Source organism: Nanorana parkeri, unplaced genomic scaffold (genome assembly GCF_000935625.1).
Source record: "Nanorana parkeri isolate BGI_ZX_2015 unplaced genomic scaffold, ASM93562v1 scaffold2501, whole genome shotgun sequence".
NCBI lineage: Eukaryota > Metazoa > Chordata > Amphibia > Anura > Dicroglossidae > Nanorana > Nanorana parkeri.
Window position 1 is genome coordinate 20,577 of NW_017308769.1, and position 14,462 is coordinate 35,038.

At 45.1% G+C, this 14,462-nt stretch overlaps 1 protein-coding gene across 2 annotated transcripts in view; it reads right to left on the bottom strand.

Moving 5' to 3' along the window:
* Window positions 1-14,462, bottom strand: part of LOC108801802 (protein FAM49A) — a 72,379-nt gene that overhangs the window by 19,864 nt on the left and 38,053 nt on the right. For both annotated transcript variants that reach the window (XM_018573711.1, XM_018573713.1), the window contains exon 2: window positions 12,064-12,129. The gene's annotated coding sequence lies outside the window, so the exon portion shown is untranslated. The remainder of the gene's footprint in view (window positions 1-12,063; window positions 12,130-14,462) is intronic.

Sequence of the window (14,462 nt, forward strand, 5' to 3'; positions counted from 1 at the left end):
CTGGGTGAGAATGGGCCCTACACTGTGATTCTGTGGGGGGCCATTTTGGTAGAGGAATATGGGGGTTCCAATTGGCTGAAGGGTAAGCAGCAACTAGTTGCCGGAGCTTGCTTTGTTAAAGGTCCAACCTTCCCTTCAGTCTGGCACCGTTTTACAGCCTCCTGGGAATGCCAAGAAGTTACATTTAAAGCTAGAATGAAGTCTCACACATTTTCAGCATTATAATAGGAATACATAGTAGAGATGTTTCTGATAATACAATCAAAGCTTACTGGAAAAATTCCCTTTTATATAGTGAGTGCTGCCTTCCGTCTGCCCATCACTTCCATCAACTTCCTGGATTCCCAGTGTGCTTTGCATCTCTTTCCCTGCGGCTAGATGTGATGCAATCTCCATTTCTCAAGACTGCCTATCCCATCATGCATTGCTTCCAGCAAGCAGTGACAATGTTACATTGAGTTGTAGTACAAAACAGGCTGAGTGGTGACACAAGGAAGTGCATATTCACAGCGCTGAGTGAAATTGTGTCCGAGCAGGAAGTCCATCCTATGAGCATCTCCAATAAGTTTACAAATGTCTACATGGATCTGGTTATTAGGAATGGGATAGAACTTCTGGTAATTCAATATAGAAATACAGATTTAATTGTACTTTTTGACAACAGATACCCTTTAACATTGTATCGGGGAGGGGTCTATGACATCTATGCCCATTTGTCCGTGTATTCAGAGACAACACTAGGTCTTGTTGCAGCACCGTCAGGGATATTTATTCTGAGGGAACATTTGGTGAACCAAAAAGGAATAGAGACTCCGGCTCTTCTCATCACCTCTCTGAACATCTGGGTAACATACTGCAGCAGTGGCTGCCGGCTTATTTCTCCACCCAGTGGAAACAAACGTCCTTACCGAACGATGAGAGAGAACAGAAAAACAAAGTCCGGCTACACAAAGAGCAAGACCTCATAACGGCATCATAAAACACATCCGTCTCACAACGTTTGAAGTCTATTAAACGTCCCCGATTAGCTGGTTTTATACCCTAGTTATCGTGACTTTGGACGGTCACTTGTTTTCTTTTTAGGCCTACAACTAATAAATATCATAATCGATTAGTTGGCCGACTTTTTTCGATTAATTGGATAAAAAAATGTAACAAATAAATTTAAATAAAAGTACACAAATGGGGTGCTACAAACAGAAAGTTTACTTCAAAATAAAACTGCCTGCACAATTGTTTGCAATCGCACTGCAGTGGAACGCACAGCATTGTGGCACCGTGCTTTCCAGTACGGGCGATCACACTGTGGGTGGAGGAACCAGATGTCTTGCTGCACTCCTTACCGGAAAGAACCCAAACGGGTGGGTGCTTGTAGTGACCACGGAAGGCACCGTGTATACCACAGAAGAAAATAGTGTCACCAGCACACCATAATAGTAAATCAATGATCCATTTTAATGGCACATTGCCATCCAATGCAAGCGCTTTCGGGTCCTCAAGGGGTCCCCTTCATCAGGCTCAGAATGACCAAAATTTTAATAAAAGTACACAAATGGGCTGTTGCAAACAGAAAGTTTACTTCAAAATAAAACTGCCTGCACAATTGTTTGCAATCGCACTGCAGTGGAACACAGCATTGTAGCACCGTGCGTTCCAGTGCGGGCGATCACACTGTGGGTGGGAGGCGCGTTTTGGGTGCCATTGAAATGAATGGAACTGCAACGCACCTACCACAGCAGAAAAATGACTTTTTTCCACCTTTTATTTAAAAAAAATGTTAAATAATTTTATAGTAAGCACATGGCGCTTGCATAGCTCCAGCCAGGGGATGACAGCTGCCAGTGGCAAGATTCCACAGACGGCAGCTGAATGTTAATACAGCAGGTAGTGTGCGTGTGCAATAGTCAGCCTGCTATTGGCCATTTCAAATTGAAAATAGCCAACAGGAGGCTGACTATTGTACCCACCCACTGCCTGCTGTGCCTCCTCCCAGCGTGGAGGAGAGAGCTAGGGGAACCAACCAGCTAATCGAAAATGAGAATAGTTGACGACTATTCTCAATTAATCGATTAGTTGGTTGCAGCCCTATTTCTTTTCTTTTTTTATTCTTTTAAATGCCTTTCTATGCTTTTTGCTTCTGTTACCAATGTCTTTCTTTGTAAATAATGGAACATGCTTCCTAGTGAATCAGCCGAATTTTGAGCCGTGGGTAGCCTTGCAAGCACCAACCAGCTCCACAAAAGCCAAATTAGAAAGTGACTGAGCCAGGCTGATCAGTGACTGCATCCAATGAAATACAGGTCAATGTTTAGGTACTCAGTACTCGATGAAAGTATATCAGACTGTGGTGGTCTGCTTCAAACTGATGCCACTTGACCCAAATTCAATTTCCGTGGACCCCAAGGCAATGAGGTAGTTGGAACTTCTTCTGGTGGCCCCACGTTACTGCATGGACGGTTAAGCTTACTCCTTTGCCTGACTAGCTTAAATCCTGCACTGGTTCCAGATGGTGGGATGGAAGGTTGCGTCAAAAGAACACTAAATTCTACAAGTTGCAGCCAAAATAAAGGCATGGCAAATGGCTAGTCACCAGTATTGGTCTTTCAGCAAAAGATCTTTACCCCCCATTACTGACCTGCCATGCCTTGTTGTATTGCATTTTCCTGATACATCTGTGTTTTCTATCATAATAAATCTCATTAAAGCACTGCTCCGATGGTCTTTTTCATGGACTAGGCAAGGGCTGGACAAATCCCTGTAGCCAGGTCGCCAATGCTCCTCAAAAATTACAGCTAGTGCCCAACTTTTGAGATGTTCTCTGGTTGTCAATGGAGCTGGCTCCTGTATTGGAAAGACTGGCTCCTGAATTCTATTTTAACTTATCCACCCCCAGAATAGGCAAGGCTCAGACTCCAGGGAGCATCTGCAGGTGATGGGGAGCCTGGGCCCCTAGTGATATGCCTATCGTTTGTATAAACTTTTTTTTTAAATTACTATTTTTAGCCAATGGAAAACTAGTTAAGAAAATGTGCAAAAAAGGCACTTTATACACATTTCCAGCAGTCCTAGCAAACAAATACTGCTGGAGGAGGATGAACCCTGATGTCATTGGTTGCTAGGACACCAGTGGTCCTAGCAACCAATGACTGAAGAGGAATGTGGTCCAGCTCGCGGTTGGGACATTAAATGATGGCCAACCTGTGCTGGGCTATGGCTTTCCATGGATGCCGGTGCATCCACTGTCAGCCAGCCATAAACTAGTGCAGGTAGGTGATCTGCAAAGGCCCGTGGGCCATAAAATGCCAAGGTCTGCCTTAAGCACAATTCACTGTTCTAAATGTTCCTATACTATCAATAACCTTTATTGAGTTTGCTGATAATCTAAGGTTTTAATGACACAGGAAGGGAAGGAAAAACAATTTGGATACAACAGTGAACTTCTTTTTCATCTAGCCCCTGGCATAAATCGCCAACCCGATATCCCAGAAACTTCACAACGAGCAATCCATCTACTGCTGCCCTTTACATCCCCCGGTTTTCACAGCAGAATTAGACACGGTCTAAGACTACATATGAAATGCCAGAGGAAGCATTGGAACATCGTTGGCATCTGGTCCTTCCTTCCCTCCCTTTAAAACATTTCCAAGTTCATTAGGTAACAAGTAAACCGATTTACAAGTCACACGCACAGCGCTGGCCTTTTCACAAGGGAGTGTTCCAAGGGCTCCTGATGTTCAGACGTAACGTAATTTAAATTAGAAGCAGCCTTGGGAGCTGTCCTTTACCAATTACTGTGGCGGTTAATGGATTCTAACAGTCCTCGCCAAAACAATGAGAAAATATCTGAGTCATAGCAATCATCACTCTAAATGCAGAGGAGGGAGAACAGAGACTTGCTGTATGCCTTCTGGAGGAGCATAGCCTAGATAGGCAGAGCCAGCTGTCACTCACGCAGCTGGGCGGATCCAGACAGTAACGGTCTCTAGAAGCCTTTGGCTCGTATTTTCTCCGTTCCCCGTGTGAGATCGACTATAGCCCCTTTTCCAATAATTATTATTTTTTCTATTATCCATTGAACAGCACCTTCAAATCTGCTCACATTTTTGTTTTTTATAAGGTTTTATCCTTATCTACACAGCCGTATAAATCAAAGACACTAGAACTGAATAACATGGCCTATACATTAGGAGACGAAATAGACGAGGAAATAAAGGAAGCGTTTAATTTGGGAAATTCACAAATGATAGAAATAGAGGGCACCACAAAGGATAAGTTCAAAGAACATAAAAAATTAATTATTAAACATTTAAATAGAAAGTGGGATGTCATGTCACTTGAATCCTATGTACAAACAAAAATAATCCCAAGAGGCCTAAGGGGAAAAATCATACCGGCAGAACACCTACAAAATGAACGATTTATGACTAAATGGAGAACACAATGCACTGAACATGGGCTAACACTCATTAAATTAATTGTCGAGGAAGAAAGACTACAAATGCAAGATCTGGAATTGCAAATAAAAGAAAGTTCGGAGGGATTAGAACCACTGAAAGACTCAGAGATTTTTTAAAAATATAATGATTCACTACGCAAAGAAGTAGAAAAAGCCCAAAAAAATCTGAGGCAGATTAAACAGTCAAAATTTCAGAGAGACGTAGACGACTGGGAAAGAGGGGACCCCTTTAACCCCTTCATGACAAAGCGAAGGGGAACCCCCAAAGTCTGTGAGTTTTTATTGGAAGAGGGGGCCCCCCATTTACAAACGAAGGGACCCAGGAAAAATAGAAGACCAAAGAAGAGAAAACATAGCCAATCAAAATACTCAATCTCAGATCAGGACCAATGTGCGAACAAGGAGCCGTCGGAACTAACCCCATGCCATCCACCGGAGGATGAACAAATCAAAAATGTGATTAATCTCACTGATTTCTCACTAAATGAACATCATATGAGCCTATTAAGAAAAGGCTTGTCTTTCTCTCCGGTGGATGGCATGGATGAGTTTACTATATACAAAGATGTGAATCTATTTCTAAGGAAGGTTTATTTAAAATATATACACCAGCTTAGAAAAATACCCACAACTAATAAATACTACTCACAGATAAAAGAACCTGACTTATCAGAACTTGACATACAAGCACTAAAAGATCTAGAAGATCTTCTAGAGGAAAACACCACCTTCCAGGACCCCTCAGAAATACTGACCAAAAGGATTACTCCCTTAAAGAAAGGATCAAAAACAATGCCCAATTTCATGAATAATAGATATTTGGCCTTATTTAGAGAATACAAAAAGAACTTAAACAAATTGACTGGACAACGAGAGATACAGATAATGTTGAAAAATCAGAGAGGGAAGCTCTGAAAGAACTGAGAGAAACCCCAGGGATAGTCATAAAAAGCAGTGATAAAGGAGGGAATGTGGTACTCCTCCCGGAAGAGCTATACGTAAAGGAAGTGAGGAGACTATTAAATGATGAGAATACTTATATTAAATTGAAGGAATCCCCTTTCAAAATGATAGTTAATATTTTCAATAATAAGGTAAAATTAGCTTTGGAATCAGGTTTACTACAAATAATGAATTTCGTTTTCTTAAAACAGACAATTATAATACCCCGACTTTTTATATCTTACCGAAAATTCATAAAAATCCTAACAACACGCCTGGAAGACCCATAGTCTCGGCTGTGGGAGGGCCACTTGAAAGCATGGGTAGATATTTGGATTCCCTTCTAAAAGATATGGTTTTGCAGTTGCCCTCCTACATCCGAGACACAAAAGATGTGCTAAATAGAATAGATGACCTGGTGATACAAGAGGGCTCCCTGCTCGTTATGATCGATGTAGAATCACGCTACACGTCAATCCCCCACGAATGGGGATTAAAGGCCATAGCACATTAGAAGGTAAAAGCCATTTATGCGCTAAAAATTTCCCCACAAAGAGGGGATTTTGATAGGATTTTACAACAGCGGGAAAAGATGTGGATCTACAGAATGAATACAATGTTACCGGTGGGTCTTAACAATGAGTGCAACTTGAATGTATTCCTATGAGGGAGAGCAAGTTTAATTCACTGTAATGCAGATCCACATCTTCCCCAGCAAAGGAACTGAACACACAGTGGTGAGTTATCCTGAGAACACCAACCTCACCACGTTGAGGTAGAAAATGAAGTGTTTATTCGGCTGTGTAGATAAACAAATAAGAATGTTTTAAAATTGTATCTAAGTAATGTCTGGTGTAGCTGATCATAATCTAAACCTAGGGAGGGTTAATTACAATCCGGAACCAAAATCAATGAACCGGAAAGGAAAAGGGATGTACACACTTGAGTACTTAAGAGTAAATTTCCCAGCCCATAACTATGTCCTGACGAAGCCCCGTAGTATGGGAGGGGCGAAACGCGTCGACAGATAGATGGTGAACAGACGAAAAGACATCATCCTGTAGACGGATCTCCAACCTCAAACCTTTCACTTTTGAAAAAAAGAACCCCGAAAAGATCTGAAATAAAACCCACATCTGGTCACGGATCGGTCTATATAAGCAAATATGCAAACCTGAATTAGGGCGTATAATTAGTCGGATCTCCAGGTAGGAACACCAACTCCTTTTCTCCTAATTTCAGGATCCATCCCGGCTGCGGCGTCTTAGTATACCGCGAGTTGTAGCTCGCGGTATACTGAGCTTTGGGTCACGGGAGAACGCTAGTTTGTGTTCTCCCGTGACCCTTAAAAGAACTATGGGGAAAAGCCCTGACCCCATAGTTCTCCTTTAACTCCTGTAAGTTACGATGTGGGCATCCATGTTTTTCCAGCACATCCCACAGAAGCTTTATTGGACCGAAATCTGGAGAATTTGGAGGCCAAGTCAACATGTCAAACTCGTTTTTGAACCATATTTGCACTGTGGCAAGGAGCATTATCCTGCTAAAAGTGGTCATAGTCATCCAGGGAATATCCTTTCCATGAAGGGGTGTACTTGGTCAGCAACAATGTTTAGGTCACATGGTACATGTCAAAGTAACATCCACATGAATGGCAGGGCCCAAGGATTCCAAGCAGAACGTTGCCCAAAGGATCTCACTCCCTCCACCAGCTTGTCTTCTTTCCATAGTGCTTCCTGGTGCCATCTCTTTCCCCAGTGACACACACACAGACACACACACCGGCCATCCACATGATGTACAAGAAAATGTGATCCATCGGACCAGGCCACCTTCTTCCATTGCTCCGTGGTCCAGTTCTGATGCTTAGAAGCCTATTGTAGGCGCTTTTGGGGGTGTGCATGGGTCAGCATAGGCACCCTGGTTGGTTTGTGGCCACGCCCGCTGCATAATTGAGACCGGTGGAGTGGTGGACTTGTATCTCTGGAATGCCGTTCATAAACGGCACTGCAGAGATAAGGTACAGGCAGCCAAAGCATGAATGGCTCCGTTCCATGTTTTATCCCCTCCAATCCCAGTATGTTTTTTCATTTCCAAAAAATGATGGCTAAATATTAGATCACCTTGGGGTGTCTACTTTCCAAAAAGGGATCATTTGGAGGTGTTCATACTGTTGACATGTTTATTTGCTGCATCCAATAGCAGATCGATCCATTAGTTATAGTATCTTCCAATAATAGCAAATCAAACCCTCATCCTTACCTCATTCTAAGCCCTGATGAAGGGGGAGTGTTGTTGCCCCCTGTTACGCATTGGCTGCTTCTGTTTGATCAGACTGAACAATTAACCCGTCCCCTGCCAGCACCATATCCCTTACATACCTCGCTGGGTCTCGGTTTACCCGTGTAAAGATGTCTGTTGGCTTTACACTAGAAGCGATTCTGGCGGCTCAGCTGCCGCCAGATCGCTTCCAGGGGCCGGCGAACAAGGTCCCCTCCAACCGACATCCTTCCACCTTGCTTCCTGAGCTCAACTGCCCCTCCTGCTGACCTGAGAGGCGGGGAGAGAGACTGGTCAACATCTGTTCACCGATCTCCTCCCTGCTGAATGACGCTGGAGGCGATGCCCATTGCATCACTTCTGGTTCCTCCTTGGTCATTCACCGGCTAGAGAAGCCAAGGGAGAAGCTATTGGAGTATGATCAGTGCTTGAATAGCTTCTTTAAAGTGGAAAGGTGACACAAGGGGTCTAACAGACCCCTAATGTCACATTAAAGAGAACCTGAATACACTTATTTGCCTGATAAAGGGGATCCTGTGAGACCCCGAAACTTTGTATCTTGTGTTTTGCATTTGCAACAAGTACGTGAATAAATAGACGTACTGGGATTTGCTTTGGAGTGCCGGTGTCCATCTTTTACTTAAAGAGAACCTGTCACCACTAATATACTAATCACATAGGGGCTTGCAACTGCCGCCATTTTATTTGACAGTCTGTGCTTTCAGGAAATGGATAACTTTCGTGGGGTTTAAGTAATTTCCAGGCCTAAAAAGTGGATTACAACATGTGTGCATGTATGCCAGTCCAAAATAAAATACGTGCCCATTTTCCCATGTTTTGTACCAAGTAGCATTATCGGCCTTCATCCTTCTGCTGTTCCCTCAGCGGACTACAAAACACCCTCCCATATTATGGAGATTGGGAGAGGAGTGGGTGTTCTGTAGTCCTAGCACTTCTAGAATGACAATGTTGTTCATCCACAGGTACAGCACAAGAAAAGTGTTGTCACCCCAGGACAGGAAGTGCATTTCTGGCCAAAATAGAGGGACAGAAGTCCAACAAAAGAAGACTCCACAGCCACCACATCAAGCACGGACACGCCGCAACATACTCAAATTCTGTTCAGAGGTTTAGATAAACTTTAAAGCTTTTGTTATGGTGCCGTGCGGAGAACATAAACCTGTCAAGGCCCCGCACAAAACACATCTGTTATAAACAGTCAGAGGAAGAGACCTTGGCATTAAATTGGTTTGGGGGGGGTGAAGTGCATGTTCGCCCAACCGAACGGGCAGTGTGCGCTTGCGCACACTGGCCCTTCCGGCTTTTATCCTACGAACATGCTACACACTCGTACGATGCTCGGCGGGTTTTGAAACATGTTCGTAAGTTTAAAGTCGTGCGACCTTACAGTAGTAGAGGTCGCACGGCTTCCACACACCTTACGATAATCGTACTATCGCGGGATTTCCCACGATCATCGTACGATTATCGTAAGGTGTGTGGGGACCTTAACTGTCCCCGCCACTCCCTTTTATTTACTGGATTTCAGTTCTTTCAATCATGGGGGCTCAGCGTCACATGTGGGTGTTACCTAGGCTGGTCAATGTGTCTATGGACACCCCCCCTTATCGCCTACCCTTCAAAAAGCATTTTGATTTTTGCATAAAGCTGGGCATACAATAGTTCATTTGTTTCTGCTTTCAGGCAAATCTAACAGATTCCTCCATGGTGGGTGGATGAAGGAATCTCCCACTGCGGCCACTGTATTTTGCCAGTCAGTCTGGTGGCTATCAAAATACCCGAACAGTGTCTACATCTGATTGGATGCAGGCACTATTCGGATGACAATTTCCCACCCGGCTCCTTCTAAAATTTCAATTGAAGGATGTCAAGCGGGAGGTAGCAGACAGGGCCACCCAGTGAGGGAAAGCCAGCTGGTTCATCAAGAATGTGCATGGCTGGCATAACTTCTCCTAAGAACCCGCCCACTGCTTTCATCAGGGCCCGAGCTCTTGAGGAGTACTGAGGCAGTTTTCAGGAAGCTATGTACAGTACCCTTCTGGCTCCTCCCACCAGCCATGACCTGCCTGCATTGTTTAGTCTAAAACAAGGTGTGTAATGAAAGGAAAGGTTTTAATTAAAAATCTCATTATGATGATGAGGAAGGAACCAGGGAAAGCAAAAATAGAAGCAGATTAAACTTCAGCTTTAAGCTAGTCTCATCCTGTTTAAACAACTGTAAGGCTATCCACTGGATTTCCCCCTTAATTTCCAATGATGGAGAATGCAGCAAGATGAGCAAGACTCCTTGTTTTGGCTTCATAATAAATAATATGGTGGAGAGTTACAAACACTAAGGGCCCGTTCACACCAGATTGAGTGCGTTGCGGCCCGATTCTAGGCCAGAATGCACTGTCTCGCATTGTGGCCGGCTCACTTTTTTGCCAGGCTGGAGGGGGCGAGACAGGCCATTGAAGTGAATGACACCGTAGCCACACCCTCCGGCTGCAATGCGATCGGCCACACGGGATCGCAAGGCACATTATGCCCGATCAAAATAGTGCTTGCAGCATTTTGATCGCACCCGACCGCAGGCATAATGTGCCTTGCGATCCCGTGCGGCCGTAGGGTGTGGCTGCTACACACCTGCCGCACTAACGCACAGTAGGCGAGTTGCACACTGCCACACATAGGTGTGAAGAGGCCCCCATACTGTCCCAAATAGTAGGACACCCCACTAAGTATGCGGCACATACTGTTTTTGTTTTTTTTCAGGCCACAGGTGGGGCTGAAGCTGCAAGAGGAGGATAAAGGACGAACTGGGGGTGGGAAGACATGTCACTGGTTGTTAGGCCCGCCCAGTGGCCCTAGCAACCAATGACTACAGAGGAGGAGGACCCCTGACGTTACTGATTGCCAAGACCGCACAGTGGTCCTAGCAACAAAATGACTGCAGAGGACCCCTGACGTTATAGGTTGCCAAGACCGCCTAGTGGTCCTAACAACCAATGACTGAAGAGGAGGACCGCCTCCGAGGTCATTGGTTGCTAGGATGCAAGCAGTCCTAGCAACCAACGACTGAAGACGAACGCAGAACAGACACGGACTGATCACTGACCTGTGCTGGGCTATAGGGTGCAGTGGATGCACCAGCCATTGTCAGCCAACCATAAATGAGTGCAGGTCGGCTGGATACGGCCCAATAAACGCCAGGTAGGGTTTAGATGTATAAACTTTATGTACTCAGATGCAGATTTTTCACTTTTAGGTTGCAGATCTGAACGTGGTGCCTCTTTGCGCATCTGTGTACAAGTCCCCATTGAAAACAATACACCCGCATTCCGATCTGTAAACAAAAATTGCTTCGCATTGTACCGTGTTACGCCCATGTGCATGTGGCCGTATACAACCCCACTGGGTTTTTGGAGCAATCGTTTCTGTGTTGTATGGGCTGGGCAGAGGTACAAAGTTCACACACAAAGGCAGCCCAAAAGAACCTAAAATAAGTAAAACTTTATCACCAAAATTCCATACACAAAATAGAAACAGTGACTACACGGCCCAGATTTTTTAAAGTAGATGTAAAGTTGTTTTCATTTTTTTTTTTTATCTGCAGGTTTCATTAAAAGAATACTGGGTGATCCTGCCACAAAGGTCCTTGTTCGGGAACTTCCTGTTTTTGTTTTGAGAGTGACAGCTGTCCCCCTTTGTGCCCCTGCACTATCACCCTCTGGGCAGGATTTACCACAAGTCCAACCTAGGCCGGGCCTTGGGGCAGCAGGGAGTAGAGGGGCAGCAGGGGTGTGGAATTCCTATCTCCCGATGCCCGGGACATGCAGTTCTGGGCATCGGGTGAGTAGTTGTTTTCTACATTTAGCCCTGTTATGGGCAAGTAAATGTACAGCGGGGAATCTGCCCCTTGCCTGCAGGTCTACCATTCTCCATGGGGGGGGAGTGGGTTTGGCGGGTAGGGGGGCACATTGAAGAACCTGGCCTTGGGACAGCAGAGAGAGTAAATCCGGCCCTGGTCACCCTGTCACAAGCTCCATTTCCCCATTATTAGAAGTAAATATTGCGAAAGAAAGCAGCACACTCTAAAGTTTAAAAGGTGCGTTGTAACATTCAATACAGGTGAATTAGATGAATGCCCCAACACAAAACATTTCAGCACCTCTGCTACAGGCAATACAACCACAATCATTATTTGTTCATTGCTCAGGCCCCAAACATCTGACAGCTCAGGTTCCCAGGAGGAGCACAAATGCTGCAGTGGATAAACAAGCTTTTTGCTGTCATAACCAAATACAGTAAAAAGAATCAGAAATGTCACATTCAGGTTCACTCAAACAAGCTACAAACAGATTATTTGAAGTCCAGAATTTTACCTTTTCCACCCACTTTCTGGAAGAACGTCTCCAACAAGCTACTCTTTTAACATGAGTTCTGTCCACCTGTCAAGATAAAACAAAAAAAGGAATTGTTTATATTTTATACAATGTTACTTATAACTTAAATATTAAGGAGGGGGGCAATGCAAACAGCGGGATTCCTCCATCAACACGCTGTTTGTGTTGATGGGGGAATCGGGTCAATTTTCTTCGTTCAGCCTGCGGGTTGAACAAAAAAAAATTGATTGGTGTATGGCCAGCCTTAGTTGCCACCGAAACAAGTATCTGGAAGATTTACCCTCTATTCCTTTTGTGATGATCATCCTCAGACGTGGACATTTGGGATAATCTGTGATTAGCTGCGGGTTATCAGTGGATGTCAGGATACATCAGAATAGCTGCAGCCACCCCCAGCCTGTCATTGCTTGGATACAGGCTGACCGTGGCTGCAGCTATTAATGGCAGTTCGGATGTAATCAGACAACCACTGATTATTTGTGATTAATGACACATGATCATTCCAAATGTCTGCATCCAAGGACGATCATCTGTCCCTAACCACAGGCGATTGGTGAATGTCCAATTACATTTGAGCAGCCGCGAAGAGTTGCGTCTACCATCAGCCTGTCATGGCTGTGATTCAAGGCTCCTGATAAAAGCAACGACAGGCTGACGGTGGCCGCAGCTGTTGGGATGCAATCGGATATCCACTGATGACCTACAATTAGGGGCAGGTGATCGCCTTGGACACGGATGTCTGGGATGATCACCTGTCCTTAACTACAGAAAAATCAGTGGATGTCTGATTACATCCAAACAGCCGTGAATAGCTGCGGCCGCTGTTAAGGTGCCCATACACCTTACAACCATCGCAAGACTTGTCTTGCGATGGTTGTAAGCTAATTAAAAGCTCGTACGATCTGCCCATCTTGGACAGGCAGATCGTACTTGCGATCATCGCAAGCCAGCCCCCCTGAGGGGCGGGCTTGCGATGACTGCAATGAGGGACAGGCTCCCGATGACTGCAAACGGGCAGTGTGCGGCAGTTGTCGAACAAGCAGGCCACTAACCCGCCGAGAATCGTATGATTTTGGCGGGTTTTCAAGCCTGCTTGTTCGACGGAAGACGTGCGACCGTACAGTAGAAACGGTTGCACGCCTTCCATACACTGCACGATCGTGGGATTTCCCGCGATTCTCGTACGAGAATCGTGCAGCGTATGGGCACCTTTAGGCTGCTGTTGCTTTGATTAGGAGCCTTGAAACAAAGCCATGACAGGCTAACAGCGGACGCAGCCATTTGCAGCTGTTCAGATGTAACTGGACATTTTCCGATTACCTGCTGCTAAGAACAGATGATCGTCCTTGGAAGCAGACATCTGGGATGATCATCTGTCCTTAACTGCAGATAATCCGTGGATGCTTGATTGCATCTGAACCGCCATGAAAAGCTGCAGCCACCTCAACCTGAAGCAAAGCAATTACAGGCTGGTGGTGGCTGCAGCTATTCCGCTGTAATCAGACATCCACTGATAACCTGTGGTAAAGGACAGACGATCACCTCAGATGTCCAAGGACGATTGTGTATCCCTAATTGCAAGTAGTCGGTGAATGTTCAATCACATCCGAACTGCCATGCATAGCTGCAGCCACTATCAACCTGAATCAAAGCAATGACAGGCTGGTTGTGGCCGCAGCTCTTCTGTTGTAATCAGACATCCACTGATAACCCGCAGTAAAGGACAGATGATCATTCCAGATGTCCACGTCCAAGGACGATCGTGTATCCCTAACAGCAAGTGACTGTTCAATTACATCCGAACCGCCATGAATAGCTGCAGCCACTGTCAACCTGAACCAAAGCAATGACAGGCTGGTGGTGGCTGCAGCTATTCAAATGTAATCCGATATCTGGTGATAACCTGCATGTAGGGGCAGATGATGGTCCCTGGATGCAGACTACATTCATGGACTATTATCTGTCCCTAGCTGCAGCTAGTCGCTGGAATTACCATCAAACAACCGCAGGTACCATCAGCCTGTCATTGCCATGTATAGGCTGAATGTCAGCCGCTATTCGCACACACCTGTCATTCTGGCCGCAGGAACCCACAGCTTTTTGGATAAAGTCCTAATTGCAGGTGTGAAAGGGCCCTAACGCTTCAATATTACTCAGCGTGCATGCACTCAATGAAAGAAAATATAGACCGGGTGCCATGTTCACTAGTCCATGCAAAGGAATAATGAGTCCCCAGCTGTCTGATGAGAAATGGCTTATGGAATACAATTGATGAGAATAAATGAAGCTTAGTGAACTGACGCCTATACCTTCTACCCGTGGAAATGAACGCAGCTCCTTGTAGGTGAGCAGAAATCGACTACGAGACGCTGCAAATG